Here is a 12792-nt window from a genome sequence, read left to right as displayed (position 1 = left end):
CCTCTATTTAAGTGGTATAGATGGGTGTAATTTTTATTTGTAAGTTAAAACTTGTTCCTCTGTGTCTGGAAGATGAACAAAAGAGATGATGTTAGGGCTCCTTGGCCTTTGATATAGCAAGAAAAAAATAGACAGCATTAACTTGGAATTTTTCTTCCTATAACATTCTTTAGTTTGGTGTCTAATTATAGCAATTTGTCCAAATGTGAGTATTCTGGGGCTCATGAGAATCACTGAACCCAAGTTAACAGCACTTTGCTTTTCTTGCTAGGTATGAAGCAATGTATGACATATCCAGACAATCAATACCCAAATCGTAATCAAGGTCATTGCCTCTTAAAGACTGTGACCTTATTGGCCTACGAAGATCCTCTGGGGATGGTACTTGCCTGTGCAGCCCTTTGTCTGTCTGCCCTAAGATCTGTGGTTCTTAGGACTTTTCTGAAGTACAGGGACACCCTCACAGTCAAAGCTAATAACCAGTCTCTCAGTTACATCCTTCTCAAATGCCTCATCCTCTGCTTCCTGTGCTCCTTGCTCTTCAAGGGCCATCCCAACACTTCCACTTGCATCCTGCAACAAATGACATTGGAGTCATGTGGACTGTAGCTGTTTCCAGATTTTGGATAAAACCATCGCTGTAGTTCTGGCTTTCAAGATCACAACACCAGGGAGAAAGATAAGGCAGTGGATGCTGTCAGGGGCACATAATTCCATCATTCCCATCTGCTCATCGATTCAAGTGATTTTCTCCCTTTTGTTCACCTAGATGCACATTCTGAGCCTACGCTCCTTATCATGTGTGCAAAAAGGGCTCTGTCATCATTTCTACCTTTCCTTAGGATACTTGGGTTCCTTGGCCCTCGTGAGCTTCACCTTGGCTTCTCTGGCCAGCAGACTCCTGACAATTTCAGTGAAGCCAAGTACCTGACATTCAGCATTTTGGTGTTCTGTGGTGTCTGGATCACCTTTCTCCCCCGTATACAAGCACCAAGGGGAAGAGCATGGTAGCTGCAGAGATCTTTTCTATCTTGGCTTCCAGTGCTGGGCTACTACGATGCATCTTTGCCCCCAAGTGCTATAATATTCTGCTGAAGCCAGATAGGAACACCCTGCCAGGATTAAGTGGTAAAACAAACTCTCACAGAAAATAAATACAAGATTTTAATTCACGGACTTCATGAAACATTTAGAAAGCTTGAAAATTATATGATACCTTAAAGAGTTCTTGCCCCACATCCTGCCATGGGTAGCTACATGTTCTAACATCTTCTCCTGGTTTGGAATGTCACGGTTATTAGTATCAGATTCCTGTATATAAATCTGTGTTCTGGACTCACTGTTCTTTCATTGATTCTTTCCCTGAATGAATACCACACTGTTTTCACTTTCTCTATTTCAGAGCATGTTCTGACAGCTGATAGCACCTGTTCTTGCTTGCTGCTCTTTTTCAGTTATCTTGCGTTCATTCTTACAAATTTTCTCCTTGATTTGACTTTTAGAATTGTTTTGGCAAAGTCCATAATACACATTAAGAGATTCAGATTCAAATTTATTGAACTTAAAGACTAATTTTATTAAGAACTGACTTCTTTGCAATAAAATGTTTCCCATTCAAGAATGTGTTTTATCCCCATTTATCTCACCATTTTCACTTTATTTATCAATGTTTTATTCTATTTCGGACTGGTCATTTGGGTTGTTACATAGTGTATTGTTTGTCGTACATTTCTGGAGGTTACTTGTTGCTTCCATTGATTTGTAAGTTGATTGTCTTGGACTTCTAAGCTGTGAAAAACAATAAAACGATTCTTTCTGCTCAAGCTTTATCCTTATTGCTTTCTTATTGCATTGGCAAGATTCTCTAGTACAATGTCCAACAGTAGTCATAATTGTGAGCTTTTATTGCTCTTGGTTTTAGTGGAAATGTTCCTAAAGATTTTATCTGTTAAAATTTAATCCCACAACTAGAAGGACATGCAACTATGATATGCAGCTGTGTACGGGGTTGGGGGGGGTTGGGGAGATAAAGCAGAAAAAAAAATTTATGTTGGTGGTACATTTCTGATCATACTTTTTTTAATATTTCATATGAACTTTATCTTTTTATTGAGGTAAAAGTGATTTATAGCATTATATAAATTTCAATTGTATCATTATATTTTGACTTCTATATAGGCTACCTTGTGTTCACCACCAAAAGTCGAGTTGCGATCCAAACAAATATCTCATTAATTATGAGAGTGCCCTGTCTGTGCTTTGTACATAAAATTTTTAAATGTGATAAAATACGCATAACAAAATTTACCATCTTAACCATTTTAATTGTATGATTCAGTACTTTTAAGTACTTTCACATTGTGTGCAACAAATTTTAGTCTTTTCATTTTCTGAAAATGAAACTCTGTACTCATGGAACAATTCCTCAAACCCTCCTTCCCCAGCCCCTGACAACCACTATTCTACTTTCTATCTCTATGAATTTTACTACTCTGTGCATCTCCTATAATTGGAATCATATAGTATGTGTCTTTTCACGGATGGCATATTGCACTTAGCATATTTTCCTCAAGGTTCATCCATGTTGTAGCATGTGTCAGAATAAGAACTTTGATAGTCTATTCTCTTAGCAGCTTTCAGATATTCAATATGGTATTTCGTGTTGTGTGTGTGCTTTTTGGTGAGGAAGATTGGCCCTGAGCTAACATCTGTTCCCAATATTTATCTTTTTTCGTTTTTCTTCCCCAAACCCCAGTACATTGTTGTATATTATGTCCTTCTACTTCTTCTATGTTGGACGCTACCTCAGCATGGCTTGATGAGCGGTACTAGGTCCATACCCAGGATCCAAACTGGTGAACCCTGGACCACCAAAGCGGAGCATGTGAACTTAACCACTATGCCCTCAGGCCAGCCCCCCAATATGGCATTGTTAACTATAGTCACAATGCTGTATATTGCATCCCCAGAATTTATTGATCTTACAACTGAAAGTTTCTAACTTTTGACCACCTTCACCCCCAGCTCTGGCAACCATCAATCTCTTCTCTGTATCTTTGAGTTCCATTTCTTTAGATTCCTCATATAAGTGAAATTGCACAGTATTTGTCTTTCTTTGTCTGGCTTATTTCACTTAATATAACACCCTCAAGGTCCATCCCTGTTGTCACAAATGTCAGAATTTCCTTCCTTTTTATGGCTGACTAATATCCCATTGTATATATATATATTACATTTTCTGTATCCATTCATCCATAGATGGACGCTTCAGTAGTTTCCATGTCTTGTCTATTATAAATAACACTACAGTGAACATGGGGATGCAGACATCTTTTCAAGATAGTGATTTCACTTCCTTTGAATATATACCCAGGAATAGAATTGCTGGATCATATGGTGATTCTATTTGTATTTTTTGAGGAATCTCCACTCTGTTTTCGATGGTGGATGTGCCAGTCTACATTCCCACCAACAGTGCGCATTGATTCTCTTTTTCCACATCCTCTCCAACACTTGTTATTTCTTGTCTTTTTAACAAGCCATTCTTCAGGCATGAGGTGGTATCTCATTGTAGTTTTCATTTGCATTTATCTGGGGTGTATTGCTATTGAGTTGTATGAGTTCTTTGTGTGTTTTTGATAGTAACTAATTTTCAGATTTATTATTTGAAAATATTTCTCTCATTTTCTAGGTTATCTTTTCATTTTGTTGGTGGTGTCACATGCTGTGCAGAAGTCCTTTAGTTTGATGTAGTCCCAGTTGTTTAGTTTTGCTTTTCTTGTTGCTTCTGCTTTTGGTATTAAACCCAAAACATCATTATCAAGACTAATGTCCCAGAGCTTATCCCCTATGTTTTCTTCTAAAGATTTTATGGTTGCAGGTCTTACTTTTAAGTCTTTAATCCAATATGAGCTGATTTTTCCTAATCATATCCCTAAAGATTAGTGATGCTGCACATATTTTCATGTGACTGTCGGCCATTTGTACAACTTGTTTGGAGAAATGTCTAGACAATTCCTTGATCATTTTTTAATCAGGTTGTTTTATTGCTGCTTTTGAGTTGTAGTCATTTTTATATATTTGGATATATATATCAGACAGTTGGTTTACAAATATTTTATCTCATTCCATAGGTGGTCTTTTCACTCTCCTGATTGTGTCCTGTGCTTAACAGAACTGTAAATTTTGATGTTGTCCAATTTATCTCTTTTTACTTCTGTGGCCTGTGTTTTTCTATCATATCCAAGAAATCAATGGGCAAATACAATGTCATAAACATTTTCTTCTATGATTTCTTCTATCAGTTTTGTAGTTTTAGCTATTGCGTTTTACTTTTTGATACATTTTCAGTTATTTTTGTATATGGTGTAAAGTAAGCGTCCAACTTCATTCTTTTGCATGTCCAGTTTTCCTAGCACCATTTAGCGAAACAAACTGTCCTTTCCCTATTGAATGACCTTGCCCCCTTGTTGAAAATCATTTGCCCATATAGGTGAAGGTTCGTATTTGAGCTCTCTGTTCAGTTCCGTTTGTTGATATGCCTGTCTTTATGCCAGGGCTGCACTGTTTTGATCACCATGCTTTTGAATTAAAGTCTCGAAATCAGGAACTGGGAGTCCCACAGCTTTATTCTCTTTCAGGACTGTTTTGGCTATTTGAGGTCCCTTGATTCCATATGCATTTTAGGATAGGTTTTTCTTTCCTGAATAAATTCCAGTGGGATTCTGGTAAAGATTGCATTGATTCTGTAGGTCACTTTCAGTAGTATGGACATCATAATAACAGTAAGTGTTACAAACCTGAACCCGGAATATCTTCTCAGTTATTTATGTCTCCTTAATTTCTTTAAGCAGTGTTTTCTATTTTCTCTGGACAACTCTATCAATTCATTGGTTAAGTTAATTCCTAGATATTTTATACTTTTTGATTCTTTTTGTAAATGGAATGAATTTGGACCCTTACCTGACACAATATATACAAAAGTTAACTGAAAATATATCCAAAATCTAATGTAAGAGCCAAAATTGTAAAATGCTTAAGAAAATCTGGGGGTGAAGCTTCATGGTTTGCCAATGGCCTCTTGGATATGACACAAAAAGCACAGACAACAAAAGTAAAAGTAGATAAATTGGAATACATCAACATTTAAAAGTTCTGTTCATCAGAAGACACAACCAACAGAGGGAAAAGACAAACTATGGAATGAGATAAAATATTTGTGAACCATCCATTGGCTAAGCAGTTAATATCCAGAACATATAAACAATGATTACAATAACATAGTTTTATATCTCTTTTCAAAAGGAGCCCACATAAAAACTGTATTATTTACTTTGGCACATGCCAGAAATACACAAATAACCATCCGTACTCTTCACTTAGATTGTTTCATTCTCCAATGATTTTATAGGATTCCTGACAACGTCATAGTTGCGTGTGTCGAGGGAGAGGTAGCTGAGGAACAATCCCCTGTCTCTAACTGGGATTGTGAGCCGGCTGTGTATGCAACACCCTTGTGCCTTCAGAAACCACCCAGGCCCAGTTTCTGTAAATATTAATTCCCCCTGGTTGTGGAGTGTTACAGGGTAAATTCAACCTTAGGGCTAGGTGGTTGAGATGACACCCAACTCATGATCATTGGCTCACCTGGTTACAAAATGCCAAAAGCTGTTTCTCAAAGGGAAGATACTTACTTGTCAAAGAGAGTACAGCTGTGCTGTCAAACCTTAAGGGTCATTCTTCTGAAGAAGGTCCCAGGGCTTCCTGACATTTTTATCTAGGAGAGGTAGTATGATATAGAAATTTGTCCCTCATTTTGGCATCCCTCAGACTACTACACCTCAGGAAAGTTCATGGAGATATTAGCCCTCTGAATTTGACTGGTATTAATCCCTGAATATCTGACACAAAATGAGTCTTACAAAGTCATCAATTGTGTTATACATTTTTAGGTCTCTTCCCCTCTCTGAATGAGACTTCATTAATGTCATGGGGATAGTAAAGCAATCTATGTCCTGTCACTTATTTATCCATGTAACAAATACTCATTGATCACTTCTTTCATGTCAGGCTGTTTTATTGTCTCTGGTGAGACAATAGTAACCCAAACAAAGTCCTAGCCATCAGGGAGCTTACATTCTAGTAAAACAGACAAAAAATATAATATAACAATACAGTGCAAAATCATGCAAAGAAGGGTTACAACGTGGATGCAGGGGACAGAGAAGGGTGAGTGCCATTTGGATAGGTTACTCAGGGAAACACATTAGGGCAAGCTTACATTTAAAAAGAGATAAAAAGGAAATGAAACAGGGTCTACCACTTTCAAGACTTGATCTTGGGCTTCTCAGTGTCTAGAATGGTGAAAAATTAATGTTTGTTGTTTAACCCACCCAGTCTATGGTATTTTTGTAACAGCAGCCCGAATGGACTAAGGTAAGTACTCTATAGTGCTTGGAGGCCTGAGACCAAGTTAGAAGACTGGAATTGTGTGTTGACCACTTCATTTATGCAGCAGTCATCAGGGATATGGACCCTTGAAAACTCTTAGGGGCTTGCCCAGATCAATCCGAGGAGGTTATCCCATTCCTCTCTTACACTCAGAGCAACTGCAATTGCTGTCTTTAAGTGATAACATCTCTCCCCAGCACTCTCCTCAGAGCCTTCGCTACATTCTTATTCCAGAGAGTATACATTAAAGGATTCAGTGTGGGAGTAACGATACTATAGAACACAGAACCAACTTCGCCTTGCAATGGTGTGCGCTTGGACCTGGGCCTCATATATGAGAATATGTAGGCACCAAACCAGAGGGAAACCACAGTGAGGTGAGAGCTCCAAGTGGCAAAGGCATTTCTCTTACCCCCAGCTGAATGCATCTGAGTGACACTATGGAGGATGAAGATGCAGGATGTACAAATTGGAAAGATGGGGAGGAGGAGAAGCAGGACACTGCTGACGCACACAGTGGTCTCATAAGCAGTAATGTCTCCACGTACCAACTTCACAACAGCTGGAAACTCACAATAGAAAGGGTGGCTTTTTAGAGGCCCACAGAAACGGAAGTGCATCAAGGACACTGTGTGAAATAGGGAGTTTATGGATGATCCCAACCATGACATGACAGCCATCATCGGTCCCACCCTTCTGTTCATGAGAACAGTGTAATGCAGTGGATGACAGATGGCAACATAGCGGTCATAGGACATGAGAGCTAGGAGGAGACACTCCGCACCAGCCACAGACAAATAGAGGAAGTGCTGGGTCACACAGCCGGCAAAGGAGATGGACTTCTTGCCAGATAGGTAGTTGGTAGCCATCTTGGGGACGGTTGTGAAGACATACATCAGATCCATAACGGAGAGCTGGCTGAGCAGCAAGTACATGGGTGTATGAAGCGGGGGATCTGCACAGATGAGGAGAGTGGTGAGGGTGTTGCCACTCACTGCAATCAGGAAGACCATCAGGGTCAAGGAGAAAAGAAAAAGGTGGGTGAGGGAGTCATCAAAGAGACCTTCAAGGATGAAGTCTGCCAGAGAGGTCTGATTCCTCTGCCACATCTCCCCTTTCTGTGTCCCTTGGGAAACAGGAAGTGGAAAGGAAGAGCGACATCAGAAATACTGGGGTTCAGCATACCTCACAATATGACCTTTTGATCTACAAAAGAATCTTTGAAGAAAAATTTTTCTATTTCTAATTATACAACAGGTCAAATTGTTGAAGTAACCATTTAGAAAAAGTGAGAACTTCAAATTTCTCTTCACAAACATGGTCACTCTGAAATTCTAGAATCTTCTGGCCCCTTTAAGTGCCAAACTTCAAAACAATAGTCTCTCCTCATTAAGTAAGAAATATATAACCACCTATATATATATTTTATAAGTACATATACACACAAATACACTTTTATAAAATATGTAAACACATATATACAGTTTCATATTTTTGTAAACATTTGTACTTTTATCCTTATGTATACAATAAATTTTCTATATATTATATTTATATGTATAAATAATACATGAATACTATTTTTGCTTATTATACCAGTCAAGGTTTAACCAGAGAAGCTGAACCACTAAGAAATTGATAGATACGTAGACATATACATTTAATAGATTGTATGGAAATTTGGCCCTGTGAAAGTGTGAAAGCTGGTTAAGCAGTCTGTGTGAGGCTGTTACCTTTGTGTCTGATGCTGGACATTGATAGGCCTTGTGGCAAGCAGTCACGAAGGGAAGATGGGTATGAAGTGTGGTAGATCAATTGCAGGCTGGAACCCACATGCTTCAGCTGTGACCCTGCAACGTGGACTGAAATTCATGTCCTTTCTTGCTGTCTCTGGAATTTGTGGTATGGCTATCTTGTGGAAGCTGGGGTCCTTCTTCATGAGGCTGAACACACACACCTGGCCCAGAAGTCACAGATGCTAAAGGAAGGTTGAGGGCAAGGTAGAGCCAATCTCAGGCCCAGATGCTGCTTCACAAGAGTGAGGTGAGGCAGCATATCACCAACTTTACGGTCTGTAAACAACACAGCAGCTGCTTCCCTTCTGCCTCGACATCTCCCTGAGAATCTTTCCTGTGGCTCCTCTTAGCCAGAAACACACAAACGTGGGAACTCTGGGAAATGTAGTTCATCCTAGCCACATTGACACATTACAAAGCGACCAGAGTCCATCCCATGTCAATTTGGTACACATACACATCTCCTTAAAGCACACTTAATCACAAAATAAACAGGACAAAGTCATCCTCCTGCCTAACATGGTATAACTATCCTGCATACAACCAAAATCATGCCAAACATTCATAAAAAACAGGGAAGAAATGCCCATTACTATTGTCCACAGAATGAGTCCTCCTATCCACGTGCTAACCTATTCTGTGGATGTCAGTTAGGACTCTTCCTCAGTCACTCCTGTTCATGCAAATGGACCCACAAACAAGGTAGCCATGGAAGACATGATGGAGGCTACACATGGACTCAGCAACATGGACTTCCACTCACCAAGTTCCACTGTTGGGTGCCCAACCTGCCAGCAACTGAGACCAAGATTGCATCCTTGATACGGTATTACTATCCAGGAGAACAGCCAGCTACTTGGTGGTAGAGTGGGTCAACTGGATAACTTTCATCGTGGAAGGGACAGTGCTTTGTTTTTATTACAATAGACGCTTACTCTGGATATAAATTTGCCTTCCTTGCGTACAGTTGCTGCCAAAAAACCACCTGTGGACCTATAGAATGCTTTACTCACCATAGTGGTACTCCATGAAACATTGCTTCTGCCTGAGGAACTCATTTCACAGCAAATGAAGTGTGGGAATGGGCCCATGCTCATGGAATCCACTGGTCTTAGCATATTCTCCATCTTCCTAAAACAACTGGCTTAATATGATGGTGGAAAGGGCTTTTGAAGACTCGGTTATGGCAACAGCTGGTCGGAAACACCTCATATGGCTGGGACAATGTCCTCCAGGATGCAGTAAATCCTGTTAATCTGCATCTAATTTCTGATGCTGTTTCTTCCATCAATCAGTTTCTCGGGACCAGGCATCAATAGGTAAAAATGGGAATGAGTCCTCTCACTATAAAATTTATAATTATGATCCACCAGGAAAATCTTTGCTTCCTGTTTCTGCACTTTTAGGCTCTGCTGCGTTAGAGGTCTTTGTTCCAAAGGGAAGTATTTTTCTACCAGGTGACACAACAAGGATTTCATTTACTGATAATTGAGCCTGCTACCCTGCCACTTTTGGCTCCACATATCACTGAATCAACAAGCTAAGGAGGTACTATATACTGGCTGATGTGACCGATCCTGAGTAGCAAGGGGAAATTCAGTTGCTACTACACCATGGAGATAAGGAGGAGCATGTCTGCAGTGCAGGAGATGTTCTAGGGAGCCTCTTTGTGATGAAAGTCAGGGGAAATCCATAACCACCCAATTCAGACAGGACTACTAAGGGCCCAGATCATTCCGGAATGAAGTTGGTGTCACCTCACCTGACAAGGAAGCTGACCAGCTGCACACTAAGGGAATATGAAATGGGGAGTGAATGAAGACAGCTGTAAACACCAGCCGTGCTCATGTGAGCTGCTGCAAAACAAAACTGTAACAGTACAGCCCTTTCTTCCTTGTTTTGATATGAACGTTTGGTTCACATATATTAACTAAATATTTTTGTCTTCATCCTCTCCATCATCACCTTTTCTAACATACGATATAACAAAATGGTTAGATTCATATCTCGGTATTTAAGTTATATGACATAAAAGGAGGGGTATGAATCAGATAGGAGTAAATGAATTTTGCCTAAAAACCTAAAAGGATTTTGTATCCTCTTATGGGGAAAGGCACAGTGTCTTTTATATCCTCTTCTTGAGAAAAGGTTAACATGTTTTTCATTGTACATGGAAAGCTTTATCATGTTAGGTGGAAGGAAAACTCAGTACTGTCTTTATTTGGAAGTTAAGAATAGTTTAAAGAAATATGAATAGGTGCCAGGTTGAAACATAATAAAGCCATTGTACTTATGTACTTAAAAACAAACAGGATATGTGTCCTAGGTAGACCTGAGAGCCTTCAAATTATAGATCAGGCTGATAAAACTAGGATTATAATATTTAATCAACCAAATCTCCCAATCAGCCCTGTATCTAATTCTCATATGCACACTTCTCAAAATGAGAGTTGGCAGCCATGGTGAAGCCTAGTGCAAAATACTAATCTACATTGATCCTCAAAATATCCACTCTATCCCTCTTTGTGTTTTTCCTCCTAAATGTTTCGCTAGCTCTCCATGCATTCCACACTATCTACTTAGTTTCTAAAGTGAAGAAATCAGAACAGAACGTATTCTTTAAAGTATAATTTGACCATAAGAAAGAAGTCACATGTATTAACTCTCTCCATATTAATGCAGCCTAGTATCATTATATTGGCTGTCACCTCACACTGTTATTTCAAATTCAGCTTCTTGTGGACTAAGGGCCCAAATCTTCCGCATGCCCCCTGATCGCTCCAGCCCTAACCAGACATCCACACATTTCCCTTTTACTAAAATATTCATATATTTCCTATCTCTTTCCTCATTTTTTTTCCCATTTTTCTCTGTAAATCTCTGTAGCGTAACTTTTCCATCATCTGATTCATGTCGTCTCTCTTTCTGCCCCAGGTAGCTTTTATAATAATTTCCCATTCCAATTTGCAGCTCTCAACTGGCTTTTTTTTCCTCTGCCTCATCAGGCAGCTTTCCTCATGAACTGACTAATATCACCTTCATATTTAAGGAATGAGGACATAAACTGACAATGTCAGAGTGTGCGCCAGTTTCTGAAAAGGATTTCATGGATACCTGAAACACCAACATTACCTTACCTGAAATTTCCTCTGCAGAGGCTTGTGGGCAGAACAAGTATAGAAGTGAAATAGAGAGGCCAGGATAGGCCCACGCTGACTCACACATTGGCTATTGGTCATCCAAACAAGTCTTTTCTGAGGTGCTCATCAGACTTCCTTCTCTAACCCTGGAACTCTCTTTTTACTGGTGGAATGGCATAGACTATATTGTCCTCCACAGTCAGCACTGATTATGCTAACTATCCTAGTGACAGACCATCATCAAGAGCAAGAGTGCATGTAATTCTGTAAGGCTCTGGCAAGGTATGCTCAGGTTTTGAGCTCCATCAGCACACGCCAGGATAGATTAAGTAACTGGACTTCCTTAACGTCTACTAGTTGGGTCTTTGAATCATGCAAATGCTTCTGCTGCCTCTAAACCTATATTTCAGATGCCTCTCCATTCCAAACTGGCCATGCAAGCTTAGGCAATAAGAATTTCAATTAATGTTACCTGATTAAGAAGCTACATCTAACACCAGCTTAATCATCAATGGGCCTAGAGTCAAAAGAAAATCTGTTTTGTGTTTTCTGCTATTTTGAATCGTTGAAGGCACTCTCTTCTTAGCTTTATACCCCCTTTTCTATTTAATAAAACCAGAATTTGCCTTTAGCACTGGTCTTTTTAGAATTAGCCCCTTCATGACTCCATGAATGTTTTCTTATCAGGAATGAGACTTGGTCTGAAACAAGGCAAATGTGAGGGAAGAGGAGTACTGTCTGTGAGAAATGAATCAAGCCATAGTCCAGAAGACCTATGATGATGTCACCTGAGGCAAATCAAAGACACTAAGTAGATGGCATCAGAGATTCCAACCCAGAGGACACATCCTGAATCTCTTCTGAAAACCATTACTCAAGATGCCAATTACACTTGTATGCACGGAGATGAGCATTCCCAAAGGGCTTTCCTGGACTCAGTCTGTAGAGGTCAGGAGAACTAGTTATCTCAATGAACGTGGCTCTGAAGACAACATGGGGACATCTTCTCTAAGGGTCAATTAACCGTGGAGAGAAATATTCCCTAGAGTCCCTGGCTTTTTTCCATCTTGGAACCAAGTTCTCTGTACTCTTTTTGTATCCAACCCTTGTGAGAAGACAGTGAGAAAGATCTAGCCTCTATTACCCACAAGACACTTTTGAGGTTTCCCCATGTGCCATATCATAGAAGAGAAGTCAAGGAATGGAAGCAGGAAGTTACTGCTAGCATTCCTCACTCTCGCTGTTGGTCATACTCCAATTTTATACACTACATTAATATAACATGTGAAAAGATTTCAGATACAGAAGTAAAATAACATCATTAGCTATCAGGGAAATGCAAATCAAAACTACAAAGAGGGATCACCTCACCCTGGTCAGAATGGCTATAATTAACAAGACAGGAA

At 39.6% G+C, this 12792-nt stretch overlaps 1 protein-coding gene and 1 pseudogene across 3 annotated transcripts in view; both read right to left on the bottom strand.

Moving 5' to 3' along the window:
• Positions 1–12792, bottom strand: part of LOC138919042 (heparan sulfate glucosamine 3-O-sulfotransferase 4-like) — a 100665-nt gene that overhangs the window by 17278 nt on the left and 70595 nt on the right. The window lies entirely within an intron of this gene.
• OR2AE1JP (olfactory receptor family 2 subfamily AE member 1J, pseudogene) lies at positions 6624–7559 on the bottom strand (annotated as a pseudogene).

This window comes from Equus caballus, chromosome 19 (assembly GCF_041296265.1).
Source record: "Equus caballus isolate H_3958 breed thoroughbred chromosome 19, TB-T2T, whole genome shotgun sequence".
NCBI classification, from domain to species: domain Eukaryota; kingdom Metazoa; phylum Chordata; class Mammalia; order Perissodactyla; family Equidae; genus Equus; species Equus caballus.
The sequence above is the reverse complement of the archived record's forward strand: the minus strand, read 5'-3'. Positions and strand labels throughout refer to the sequence as shown.